Genomic DNA, 13,484 nt, shown 5'->3' with positions numbered 1-13,484 from the left:
ATCTTATACTACCTCCTTATACTAATTAGGTATTGTGAAATGTTATTAAAAATACTTCCAAACTATTAATATGGGCAGCACATTTTTTTAAATTTCAATACTGGATCTGCTCTCAGGAGTTTACTCCAAGGGTAAGGATGACTTACGTGTTCTTAAAGCGGTTTTGCTTGCTTTCAAAATGTTAAGTAATTCCTTGACCACAGAGCACTTTTATGACTAAAGCTGAAGACAGCTATTTCTTCAATAAAAATAATCCACTAAGAGAGAGACCTATGTTAAAACACCATGAGTCCTGATGGAGAAGGACAGACATTTTAGCAGATGTCAAATTTTATATACTCTTGTACTTTCAATATTTAGCTCAGTGCTTGGAATGCAGTAATATTCAATAAGTATTTGCAGAAACACACAGCCCTGGGGTGTAGGATGAGCCGCATCATTTCTGGTGCCCTGTCATTTCCCATCCCAGTACCCATATCCCAGTACCCATAAATTTCACGCTCAGTATCCATATCCAAGGAAGGAGCATAACAAATACCAAGCGCAGATGTGAAAGTGTAGGGCAAAGGCTATGCGACTAAAGGCGCCCGGGGATTCTGGGAGGAGGTGGCTTAGAATAGCACGAGATTGGAAAAGAATCTTTCTGAGATGCTAAGACCATCTGCACAGACTGTGGTCATCTTATAAAAAGTGAGATATAAGATGCAACATAAATTCTGAAAGATTCTTTGTTGGTATCGCTGTTGTATCTTGTAACTGACCGAATTTCACAAAGGCCCATAACCTTTCCACTTTGTATGACATACAAAGAGCATATCCTGGAGTGTCCATCATGACTATTTACCAATAAACTATTTTTCCTAATCCAATGTTTTCAGGGTAACATAAGGAAGGAAGGAACTACTCTTCTTAAACATAATGTGCCTCACGGTGCACATCCATGAGCTTTACTCCCAGGTTTGTCACATATTAGCAATGTGATGACTGGGTGCAACTTACTTCTCAGTCTGCTGCCTTTATTTGTAAAACAGATTTCCGCCTTGAAGTGTTAGTATAAGAACTATCGTGATAAAACAATGGACAGTACATTAATAGACACACTGTAGGCCCAGAACTATAATCACCAGCTCCTTTCAACCACCCTGACAAGCCTTTTATACTGCTTCAGAAAACAAGTCTTACAGCTCTACTGTTGGTTTAAATTCCAGCTGTTAAACATTATCTATGTTCCTGGGTAACCTACTGGTCACACTGTGTCTCAATTTCCTAATTTGTAAAATAGAGCCAATAGTACCTTCCTATCTTTTTTTCTTGAGAGAGGGAATTAGAGGAGTTAATGCACACCAAGCGCACAGTGATGAATGGTTCACAGCAAATTCATTACCAGCCCTCCGTGGCTTTAAGACAGGTATTTTTAACAGTGCTCAATAAACACTTGATAACATCTTTTCATTTACTGAGCTGAAGAAAATACTTAAATCTGACAAAAAATTCACAGCAGAAATAAAACTCAAATATATTAAGCTTTATATTTGTTGGGAACCATTCACATCAAGGATTTTTATCTTGGTAGAAGGAATAAATATTAGGTCATTTCATAGGAAGCCTTGTTTGTTACATTTCCAGTGGTTATGGAAAGTATTTTCAAGACTAGCTTTGAAGCATAGAAAGACACAGAGTCCCCCCACCCCTTTTCACTTTTTAATATCAAATCATGCCTTTCTAGACAATGGGGAACTCAAGGACCATGCAGGTCTCCGATTATATGAGGAATATTATAAAAATTATGTCTTGAACATTATATATAGACAGAATATCCTTGTGTATAATTTGTTGTTCAATTATATTATTATTTAGTGGTTTTAGAGCATATGAAAAATAAAAATAAAAATGAGTTTAGCAAAACATGAATTTATATGAAGTATATACAAAAGTAACTGCTGGCCCTGGTTTGAATTCTAGAGTACTGTTGTCTAAATGGGCATAAGGGACTCTGAGTGGGTGATTTCTTCACATCTGGTGAGAGTTATGACTAACTGCAAGCTGTTCGATGTGGTCTGAACCACCAACTCACTCATTTTGGAGCAATGTGGGAGAAAGGGAGAAGGAGCTTTCAAAACACAGGGTCCGATGGAGGCATTATACCAAAGACAGTGTGCTCAAAAACGGCTTTCTCCTCGCTGGGGAGGTTGGAATTGACTGTTTTACCTCTAATTTTTGTCTGCTTTCAGTGACCGACATCTTAAAACTTTTTATTTCATATTATAACCGGCATTAAGTACAATGAAGAGAAAGATGTAATTTGAACCCTACCTGAGTAAAATTCTTTTTAGTTGCTATTTTCCACACTCATGGTCCATGAGTCCAAGAATAATACTGCTCTATAATTTTTATAGGCATAATAATAGGTCATAAATAATCAGAAGTTACTAGTGTTACATCAGAAATAAATGTGAATTGAGAGATTAACATGTGGGGATTATTTTTAGATAATTTTGTTTCCTAAATTTAAATACTTGCTATGTTAAAATTCATAGATATGCCATGATTTAACAGAAATCTGTCTAAGTACTAAACTGTAAGAAAAGTGTGTTCAATCTGACTTTTCCTGACCAATGTTTTATAGAAATATTAACACTGTAAGCATATATTGAACTGGATCTTATAACTTCTTAAGATAAAAAATAGCAGAAAGGGGGAGAGGTAGACTGGTAAATGTCTTTTTTTTAGTACACTATAAAAAGCCATCCTCAAATCAACACTATTAGCCCCAATTTATATGGGAGAAAAAGTAAAACTTGGAGAAGTAAGAACTATGGCAAAGATCATACAATCATACATACATAGCAAATCATATAGAAGTATCATTTGAACCCAAGCTGTTTGACACCTGCACTCAAGTTCTTAACCATATCTGTCTCTCTTATGCTAAGTCTTATGTTTATATGTTTATTCTGTACTCAAGGATATTTTAGGCAAGTAGACTAACAAATCCTTGAATACCACTGGCTACAAGTGTATATCTGTGAGAACTACCACTTCACAGCTAAAATACATTTTTATGTCTTTTGAATAGGTCTAATTTTGAGCCAATGCTAGTAAATTCAACTCACTTTACCTAAACAGAAAAAGAAGTTGAGCTGTTGAAATCAGCTAAACTTTGGTGGAATTATTTGAAAAATAAATTGGGAAACGTTGGTGTAACCAAGAGGATAAGTTGGGATTATATAGGCAAAAAGCAAAAACTGTGTGCTGAGTAATGGACAATCTTTAATCTCATTGATTTTGAGTTGGGGTAGATAAGAGTATTGGTGTTTTATAAAAAACACTAGTTATCAAGTATTGAACCTACTATATAGCAATCTCTGTAGGAGGAACTTACCATACACAATTGCTAACTCATAACATTACTACCTGACAGGTATCTTAGCTCCACTACTCCTCCCTGTGACCTTGACCACTTGCTTTACTTTTCTGTTCTTCAGTTTCCTCATCTATGAAATAAGTAGAAATTTCTTTTCATGAAGATTAAGTGGGTTACTACAAAGAAAAGAGTTTAAACAGAGTCTGGCAAAGAAGGAGCATTTAATAACATTATTCTGATCTTAAACATAAGGAAACTGAAATTCACTGAAATTAGCTTGCCAAGATCACTCACTATGTAATAGTTTTAGGATTCAAACGCAATTAATTTTATGTGATTCCATATCCCTGCTTCATATTTCACAGGTTGCCTTTCTCAGAATGACTTTACATTATAACAATGAATTATAAGACAATACAAACCTCAAGTATATCTTCTCTTTACATAAATCAAGGAGAGCTATAAAATTTTTAAGAGGTATTTCATTTAAAAAAGACATTCTGAGATATTTTGTTATGAAAGAGAATTCACCAAAGCCCCTTGTTTTGCAAAAAGTTATATAGTAAAAAATAGGAACTAAAATACTTAGAGTGAAGATAAAGAATTGACAGTGTTTGGGGTATTTACAAGGGTCACAATAGAGCCACTGAAGACAAAGTCTGAGAGTTGGTCACAAGTTTCATAACTCCTTTACTGAAATGTCCAGTAAATGAGGCAAGACAAAAACTCCCATTGAAGAACCTCATCAGTCCTTAAAAAGGAAGGATTGGGGTATTACAGCGAGTATGGGAAACACACTGAAATTATATTTTCATAGTACTCCATGCATGTACATAGCTCAGTGTCTCTGGCATCTATATAGTTCGCCTCTACTAATAAAACAGAACATTTATTTACAACTTACTCTATTCTACTCGCTTAAAATCATTATCTCACTCAGAGTTTACATAGTTACGTTATTTTACAAAATTGTTTTTTAAATGGTCTCAATTGTAAGAATCCAACAGGATGCAGTTTTGTTAAGAAAGCAGATTCCTTGTCTCCCTTGGAGATGAGATTTTATGTCAGGAGGGACTGAACATTTTGTATTTTAACAGGAACTCCAGGTGATTCTTTAGATCTTGCAGATTTGGAAAACCTTGATCTTATAGTTGAAGGAAATGAGCTAAGGTAAATGAAACAACTTACTCAAGATACCAGGCAGTGATGGAAGCTGTGTTTAAAGCAGGCCCTGTGCATGCATTTGCAGAGTAGCCACCCCCCACCTCTGAAGTGCTGGTAATAGTGCTTCAAGGCCAGATATAAAATACTGTATGTACAAGTTTAGAAGTGCCTTTTGAGTAGCCCATTAACTTTGTATCACAACTAATGCAGTGCATTTGCAAAATACTTTCAGCAATACACTTTCACATCCACCCACTTGCACCCATGGGAAGTCCTCTCCTCTACGGCCAACTGCATCTCAGTTATAGTGAGGATGTGAATATAGTGACTCATGTTTTGGTGAACTTGGATCCTCCAGCTGGTGCAGGCATCTTACATGCTGGTTGGGTTGAAACCAAACAGAATATAAAGTAATCGCCGCTTTGCAAAAAGTTTAACAGTGCAATTCAGGAGGAAAGGCAATAACTGAAGGAACAGCCGGGTTGGTTGTACCAATGCATGGCCAGGTTTAGAATATGACTTCACACTTCTGTACCCTCTGATGAACCACAGAGTCAGAAGGGAGTGTGGGGTTATCCCATCTGAAGTTTTCATTTTACTAAGGCCACAGGAGGGACACTGAGCAACTACCCACGATCAAACTTGGAAATCACAGAACTCTGCCTTGAGCTCTGATATTTTTGGAGAGAAGTAGAGCAATAAAGACAGCTGTGGTGGGAATCAGATGAAGTGAGATTTACATTTTGTTTTCCTCCAAAGAACCTGCAGCAACTAGGCTTCTTTATGGCATGTAGAGCAGGTAGAAAGGTGGATTTTGGAGTCAGGAAGGGCTGTATTCAAACTCCAAAGGAAAAATAATATACTTAACTACTAAAGCTTTAGTAAGTAAGAAATTATGCAGTGCACTTTTAAGCTTTTATTACAGTTGGTAGTAGGTTGTGTTCACACAGTATTAGCTGCTGCTGTTGTTTTTGTTGTTGTGATTATTATTATTTCCTCACTATAATCCTGAACGTGAAGGGGATTATAATTTCAAAATTTTGGACGAGAAACCTATGGTTCAGTAAAGGTAAATGCCCAAAGCTACAGGGCTCAATCACAGGGAACTTTGAGTCAATGCTCTTTTCATCAAGGTCCAACAATTGACACTAATCCACTAATTTTACATCAATAGTTTTTAAACATTTGCACAATTATAAAACACTAAAATAATAAACAGAAAACGGCTGAATTTTTTGTGCTTTTTTAAAGATTTGGATTTGTTGTGGTAACATGATTTATATAATCATCTCGTCCCAGATTTTTTTTCCATTAACATCCATGTGCAGAGTATAATTTTAAATTCTAGATTCAAGGAAATCTTCAGCTCCCTAGAACCCTCAAGAACTGTGATGATTTAGATAACTGAACTTCTAGGTAGCTTAAAAATACTCACATTTTTACATTATAATTACTTGGGATGGAATTTCTTTCAAACTTGACCATTTCTCTTCATTCCTAAGTAGAGAGTATATATTTATAGCTTAATAAATACTACTTCTGCTAATTCAAAGTCATCCTTTTAAACATCAATGTTCTTACTTAGAAAAAATATATTATGTCCTCTGAGCCATTTGAGATATACAGGATATTTTAAGAAATGCACCCAGATATATGTATTTTCTTTGGAGACTGAAGTATCTCTACATTATTTCCATAGTTTGGCTTGTCCTTACTGAGAGATTATCAGTGGGGAATTAGAATTTTAAATACCTAGGAAATCTCCTGTGGAAGGAAAGGGTAGAAATGAAGGATAGGGCAGATGGCTTGCAGGCTCTAAATGAGACACTGGATACTTTCTAATAATCCAGGCTGATAGTCAGTAATAGCCTAAGAGAAATATAATTTCTGATCCTAAAATCTCTTCCCCAACTTTTTTTTCCCTATACAGGTGGTAATATTATAACAAGAAACAATGCCTTCTCTTCATTAGTCAAATACAAGAACAAACTGTCAAAATTAATACACATGTGTGAATGAATTTCTGTAATGGCTTCAGATTTTTTCTGGTTTCACCAGGATAAGAGTATATGAAGGCTCTAGATCCTGAAGATATCACTGAGGAGGCAAAGGAGGCTGAAAAAGTGAGTATCAGAGACCCTGAAACTAGGTCTTTCTCCCAACACAGTCCCCGGGTATTAAGAAGTAGGAACTGGACACAGAGCAGGATGGTTGTTAAGACACTTTATAGGTGAGTACCTGCAATAGCAAACGATTTATTTTGAGAAAAAGGGAATGAAGACACTTTATGATCTGTACACCTCATGTAAGTGTAAAGATTATTATTATTAAACAACTTATTCGAGCAGGAAGTGTTTGATTCTGTCAAATTATTAAAAAGCACTCTTTTCACATTTAAACAAATGTCCCTCAGTCTAATGATGAATCATCTGACAGCTTCAGCTGATCCCATTAAGCCCAAGCCTTGGGACAGGCTGTGTTGATGAGACCTCTGACTTCACTGAAACTCTTGCTAGATGTATTGGTAAATAAGAGCTACCAGGAGCCAGAACTAGTATTGTCCTTTTCTCGCTCGCGTATGACGCATGAATCCATCATAAATCAAGCGAAACAGAGCAAGCCAGGCTGGGAAGCACAGTTGGACTTTCACCAGAAATCCCTGCTGCCTTGCCAGCTAATGTGTTCCTCCAGTGTGCTGAGGCGAAGGCAAACACACCCCCAGTCTCTAAGCATAATCCCCTCCACGCCTCCCAATACTCCTCTGTCTGCCCCCTGCCCACCCACCCACCAAAGATTCTCACTTTTTAATTCTTGGATTACTGAGCCTCTTATGAAAACAATCTAGAATTTAATTAAAGTGTGATAAAAATACAAAAATGTCCAGGGTGGGACAAAAGTAGGCTTACAGTTGTATGAGAAACAGATTTTATTCTTGTGTTATTATTTATTAATTATTGTGTATTTTCCAAAAGAACAACTGTAAACTTACTTTTGCCCCTCTCTGTATGTAGATGTCCTCTTTAGAAAACACAACTTAACTGGCAGTGCCAAGAAACAGAATCTCAACATCTTTCTAGAAAAATGTAGAGTTGCCTACAATTCTCATAAAGGCTGCGTTTAGCAAAGCTCTCAGGCTTCCTGCTTTGCAAAGTTCTCTGAAGAAAGTTTGGCAGCAATAGGTCCAGGAATGGAAGGGTTCTTGATAATGCCATCACTAAGCACAGTGCCTGGCACACAGCAAGAGCCTGGCAAATTGGGCGGAGTGGACAGTGAATACACACCGCTTATTTGCAATGAAAGTTTAAAATTATAAAATGAATTCAATATATAAATTTACTCTATGGGAATTTTGGGAGTTTTCCTGCAGAATGGGCATATAATTTGTGCAGTTTGTGATGCTAACTCAAGGTTATTGTGTGTGACTATCTTTTGATGATCTGTAGTCCACTGTTTTCCTTAAGCTAAACCCCAAAGAAATAAAACTGAGTGAGAAAAAAGTAAATACAAGGCAGAAAATCACAAGGAAACTACTAAGGATTTATTTTCCTCCTAAGGAGTCAATAAACATGAATGAGCCTAAGAGGAGGAGGAGGGGGAGGAGGGGAGGTGGGGAGGCGGGGAGGAGGGAGGAGGGGAGGGGGGAGGAAGGAGAAGGGGAGGAGGGGAAGAAGGGAAGAAGGGAGAGGAGGGGGGAGGAGGACAAGAGGGGAGGAGAGGAGAGGGGGAGGGGAGGAGCGGGGGAGGAGGGGGAGGGGGAGGGGCGGGAAGGGGGGGGGAGAAAGAAGAAGAATTATCTCAATGTTTTGAGTCCCAGTTGTGTGCCAGGCAACTACGAAGTACATTACAAATCTGCAGTGTAAATATAATCTTCATTTCACAGAAATGGCAACTGAGGCTGAGAAATATTAAAGAACATAATCTGTAAATAGGATATGGAGGATTAAATTCCAGGGCTGAAAAGGAAGACCATGGATTAAACGAATGGGCTGATTTGGCTTTATATATAGTATTTCATTTTGCAGATAACTATTCTGGCATCTATACCGATTTGTTGAAAAAGACTGAGTAGTATCAGTGACAGAGTGTGGATCAGGGTTGGATTACTGCACCCACACATATATCTGTAAATCTCCGTGCCTTCAGTGAGATTAAATACAGTGTGTCTGGTTTTTTGAAGTCTTATAATAAGGATGCTTTTGGCTATATCAGGCTATTTCTAGGTATTATAAATTTAAAATAAAAATTTAAAAAAATATACTGAGCCCTGGTCAGGTGGCTGAATTGGTTGGAGCGTCGTCCTGTGCACCAAAAGGTTGTGGGTTCAATTCCCAGCCAGGGCACATACCTAGGCTGCCGGTTTAATCCCTGGTCAGGGTGTGTTTCTCTCTCACATCAATGTTTCTTTCTCTCTCTCCACCTCTCTCTCTATCTCCCCCGTTCCTCTCTCTAAAATCAGTAAAAACCATATCTTCCAGTGAGGATTAAAAAAATACATTGACTTCACTTGATTAAAGCAAAAATAATCTCCATAAACTGGGTTACTCAGCTCAATTATTTCCTAAAAGTGAACTAAAAGCAGTGCTTTCCTGTTTATCTGGCCCAGGATGAAATCATCTCCACGGTCACACTGCCACCTGCCCTTCCCCATAGGACAGAGGAAGAGACACAGAAAAGGCCAAAAGGGTCAGTAGTTAAACCTTTTCATATTAGATATGAACCAAAGCCCAAAGAAGTTAAGCACTTTTAAGCTAATTATAAAGGCAAGCTTAAAAATCAGGATTCGAGAGTTTCAACAGAAAATTTTCTCCACCTTTAGTGTGTAGTTTTCAGGTCAATGTTATGGTGAAATAAGAAGTGTTTTGTCTCAAGTCTCCTGGGTCAGAAAGTATTTAGACTATTGTTTCTTTCTCTTTGAAAAATTAAAATAGGTAATCCTCAGTCTGGTCTAATCCTCAGGCATGTCGTTTTCAAATGCCCATCCAGAGTTAAAAAGGAATTAAGCAGAACCACTTTAATGGTATATCTTTCCTATCCCTCCTCCTCTCCATATTTATCCTTCTGCTAAAGTTGCCTTTTGTGCCAAAAAGTAAAGAAAGACTTGAAAATAAATGGCTCATCATGCATCATAAAAGAAACGATATGAAGTGCCAGGAGTAGCAAATTTTTTTATCACTCACATTGAGCAATAACAGTTGGTCCTAAAGTTGGCAATTACCTGCTTTTAAAAACATAATATGTATCCATACATAATAAATTATGTGGGGGCCTTTTCAAGGTTCCAGGTCCCAGAAATGAATCACCCATAGTCATGTATTAGAGGAAGACAGTAATTGTATGAAGCTGGAGCCAAATTCCTATCATCTTTGTCTTCATTTCTGAAATTTTCTATGGGTTTAAAATAATGATTAAAGAAAACACAACTTTTTGAAGCAATTTAATTTTCTTTGAAACTTTTAGATTTGAAGTGGAATTGTACATGAGCTGAAGTTTTTGTCTACCTGGACAGTCTCTCACTTCACTCTCATCCACTATCAACTTCAACATATTTTTGAAAGAGCCTAGGAGATCTCAAACAGAGTATAAAATTATGGAATTCAAAGTCCACTCAGTCCACTATTCTGCCTAACACAGAAATCCCTACTAAATTATCCCTGGTGTGTCCATCCAGTGTTGCTTTCTAAAAAAGTCAAATATCTACATAGAAACAACTGTTGACATATATAATTATTTATTTACTTATTTAATTAAGTATGGTTAGTATACAAATTATATTCGTTTCAGGCATACAATATAGTGATTCAACATTTATATACCTTAGGATGTGATCACTATACTGAGTCTAGTAATCATGTCACCCTGCAAAGTTATATATATATATATATATATATATATATATATATATATATATGTGTGTGTGTGTATATATATATATACACACACACACATATGTATGTGTATGTATTTGTATATATATATGGCATCTAGGGAGAAAGAATAGAAATACTTAAGTAAATAATTACTTCACTGTGAATCAGCAAATTTACCATTCCAGAATTCACATATCTCAGATAGCATATGGTCAACTATAGCATAATAACCATTATTACTGCAATAATATGATAAAATGACAACGTTGCCGTTTAATAAATGTTTTCAGACAAACTCCAGAAAACTGGGAATATGCCTCAATATGAATGCACTCTATAAATTCCTTTTAAACAAAATAAGGGCCAAGGAGCGAAGAGTAAGGAGGGTAACTTGGAAAACCTGATTGGACTATGAACATCCAGATTCGCATCACTGCACTCAGGGAGAAAAGGAGCTGGAAGCGAAGAGAAAACACAAAGCTTCTAGAAACAGAACCTGCACAGTGCCAGACCCTGAAGCCCAGAACCAAGCACAGGGCATGGACAAAGAAAGTTTCCCAAGGAAGTTTCTGAGCCCCTTCAGCAGGCCAACTTCCCGAACTCTCCAAAAATTCTTTTCCCTGGGGCTGCGTGAAAGCCTCGCGGGAGACGAGCTGGCGGGAGCCCGGGAGCCTTTGAGTCACGGGCCGGCCAACGCCGCCCGGCCCTCCGCCCGCCAGCCTCGCCCGCGCAGGTAGGAGCCCCGGCGCCGCGCGGCCCCGGTTTCAGCAGAAATTCCCCTGAAATCAAGTCCCCGGCATGACGAATTCACTTCTCCCCCGGACCGTGCGGAGGCTCGCAATTCAGCCTCACCTGCGATGCTGCGCGAAGAGGCATTAAAACAAAGAACGATTAAAAAAAAAAAAAACTTCGCGGAGTTGGCCACCCCTGCGCAGCGCCTGCCTGCGAAGGATGCTCCCACACGACTGCAAGGGCATGCCGCGCGGGACGCGAGTCACCGGCGCGCGACCGACGCCAACTGACCTTTGTGCTGTTTAAAGGACTGAATGGAGCCCGAGTGGTGGACCATTTTCCCGCGGGGCGTCCCCCCGGGCTGGGGCGCCGGCCGACGGACGCGCAGACGAGCGGCCGGACCCGCCGAGGCTCCCGGGCTCCGCGCGGCCCCGAGCGGCGGGCGCGCGCCGCAGTCCCGCACCTGCTCCGGCCGCGCGTCAGTCCCGGCCGCGCCGCGAGTCTCGGCGACGGGGGCGGGCGGCGGCTCCCCGCGGCTCCCCGCGGCTCCCCGCGAACAGGCCCGCGCGGCCGCGGCGCCGCAGCGTGGGGGCGCTGCGCGGGGGGCGCGCGGACGCGCGGGGGAGGGCCCTGCGCGGCGACTGTCGGCCCGCCCCGGCGCCCTGCAGGGCCGCTAGCCACTGCCTCCTCCAAGCTTGGAGGCTGGTTTGGGTCGGGACACGAGCGCCGATTTCCTGCACGTGGGTCCGTCCACACTGGCGCTTACGGAGGGGCAAAGCGGGGCTCTTTGCGGGGGCAGCCGCAGGTGCAGGGACGGCTGGCGTCTTTCCCTCAAACTTCAATACGGAAAAGAAGGACAGCCTCCACTCATCCAGAAGAACAGTTTTACTAGATGCGCGATGCTGAATGTCTAGGACGTTGCACTTGAGTTTCCCCTTGGGCTTCAGCTGTAGAGACCTTGAATCATACATGACAGTGACACTGGATGGACCATTTATTACAGATGCTGGGGAAAAACCCGCTGTTCAGTATACTCCATTAATCTTCATGGAAGAACTATAAAGTAGGTAGAATACCATCATTCTAATATTATAAAAGCAGCTGAAGCCCAGGGCAACAAAGAATTCTCAAGATCACATAAACCAACCCCTTATTCGAAAGAGAAGGCACTTGAGAGCCAAAGAGCGAAGGCCAGACCTCAGCAGCTAATACAGGATTAGGAGTCAGCTCAACACGTTTTCAGTGCAGTCTTTTCCCCTTGTCACCGCCGCCTCACTCAAACCCCCTAAGTCCTTCTCGGAAATGTAACCTGTTACTGAACAGACACACGGCAAAACGGTCTATGGTTTCCTCAGTTTTGAAAGTTTGAGAGATCAACTCAGAATCCGGTGAAGGATCCAAATAAAGGCAGAAGAGAAAGATGCAGAGATTCAAGCCTTTCAGAACCTCAGATAGGTTGTTAATCTACTATGGGATGGGCTTTGATTTCACCTGCGGCACACGACACAAGGGCAGCAGAGGAAATATAGCTTTGAACAAGCAGATGTTCCAGTTTTACATGGCTGCGTAACAAACCACTAGGAAACCAGAGGCTCAGATCTACAGGAAATGATCTCTCCTGGTGCTCCACATGTTGACTAGGCCCACTGCGAGGGCTGTGACTCAGTCTCTCTTGGGTTTTCTGTAGCTGGGCCTGAAGTCATCTGAAGCAAGAAGAGAGAAAATGGATCCCACTCTCAGTGGGAAGTGTAGCAGAGAATGTGCAGCCTTCTTTAATGAATGATAATGGTCCCTCCAGAAGGAAAATATTGAAAAATCAGTAAGAGCGCAGTATGCAGGCACCGCAAAAATACTTGGCTATGAAGAACAAACTCCATGCGAGTTTATCTCCAACTGAACATCTACAACAAACCTCAGAGACTATCTCCACAACGGCTCATTTTACAGATAATTTATAGGAGAGGCCGCTGAAACCCAGAGCAATAAATAACTTGCCTGAGGGTGTTTTTGTTATGTTTTGTTCATTTGCAGTTAATAAAATTCTAATACAACTCAACAACTCATTAGATTCTAACACAACCCAATCCTAGTAGGTGAGGATTAGATTACGTATTTAAGGTGTAGTTCATGGCAGAAAATTAATGCCCAATAAATGTTATGTATTAAAATTATGACCTCTCAGGATCTGATCTTCTTTTTAAAACCCTTTTAAATCACTGGGATTAGAATAAATATTTTTGAAACGTGAGCATTAATTCAATTCTTCATCAGGAGGAACATCTGGAAGAATTAAAAGGCTCTAATTCTACTCTACACTTCCAGGAAGAGGAACCATCTCAGAAGGTTTTTAAATCTCT

At 40.0% G+C, this 13,484-nt stretch overlaps 1 protein-coding gene across 1 annotated transcript in view; it reads right to left on the bottom strand.

The window, feature by feature from the left end:
- ANO3 (anoctamin 3) overlaps positions 1-11,449 on the bottom strand; it is a 161,787-nt gene extending 150,338 nt beyond the window's left edge. Inside the window, exon 1 of the mRNA XM_087821792.1 lies at positions 11,419-11,449. The gene's annotated coding sequence lies outside the window, so the exon portion shown is untranslated. The remainder of the gene's footprint in view (positions 1-11,418) is intronic.
- Positions 11,450-13,484: the final 2,035 nt, after the last annotated feature.

The sequence above is a fragment of the Miniopterus natalensis genome, chromosome 11 (assembly GCF_054644295.1).
Source record: "Miniopterus natalensis isolate mMinNat1 chromosome 11, mMinNat1.hap1, whole genome shotgun sequence".
In the NCBI taxonomy this organism is placed as follows: Eukaryota; Metazoa; Chordata; class Mammalia; order Chiroptera; family Miniopteridae; genus Miniopterus; species Miniopterus natalensis.
Note: the sequence above shows the minus strand (reverse complement) of the source record. Positions and strands in the feature narration are given on the sequence as shown.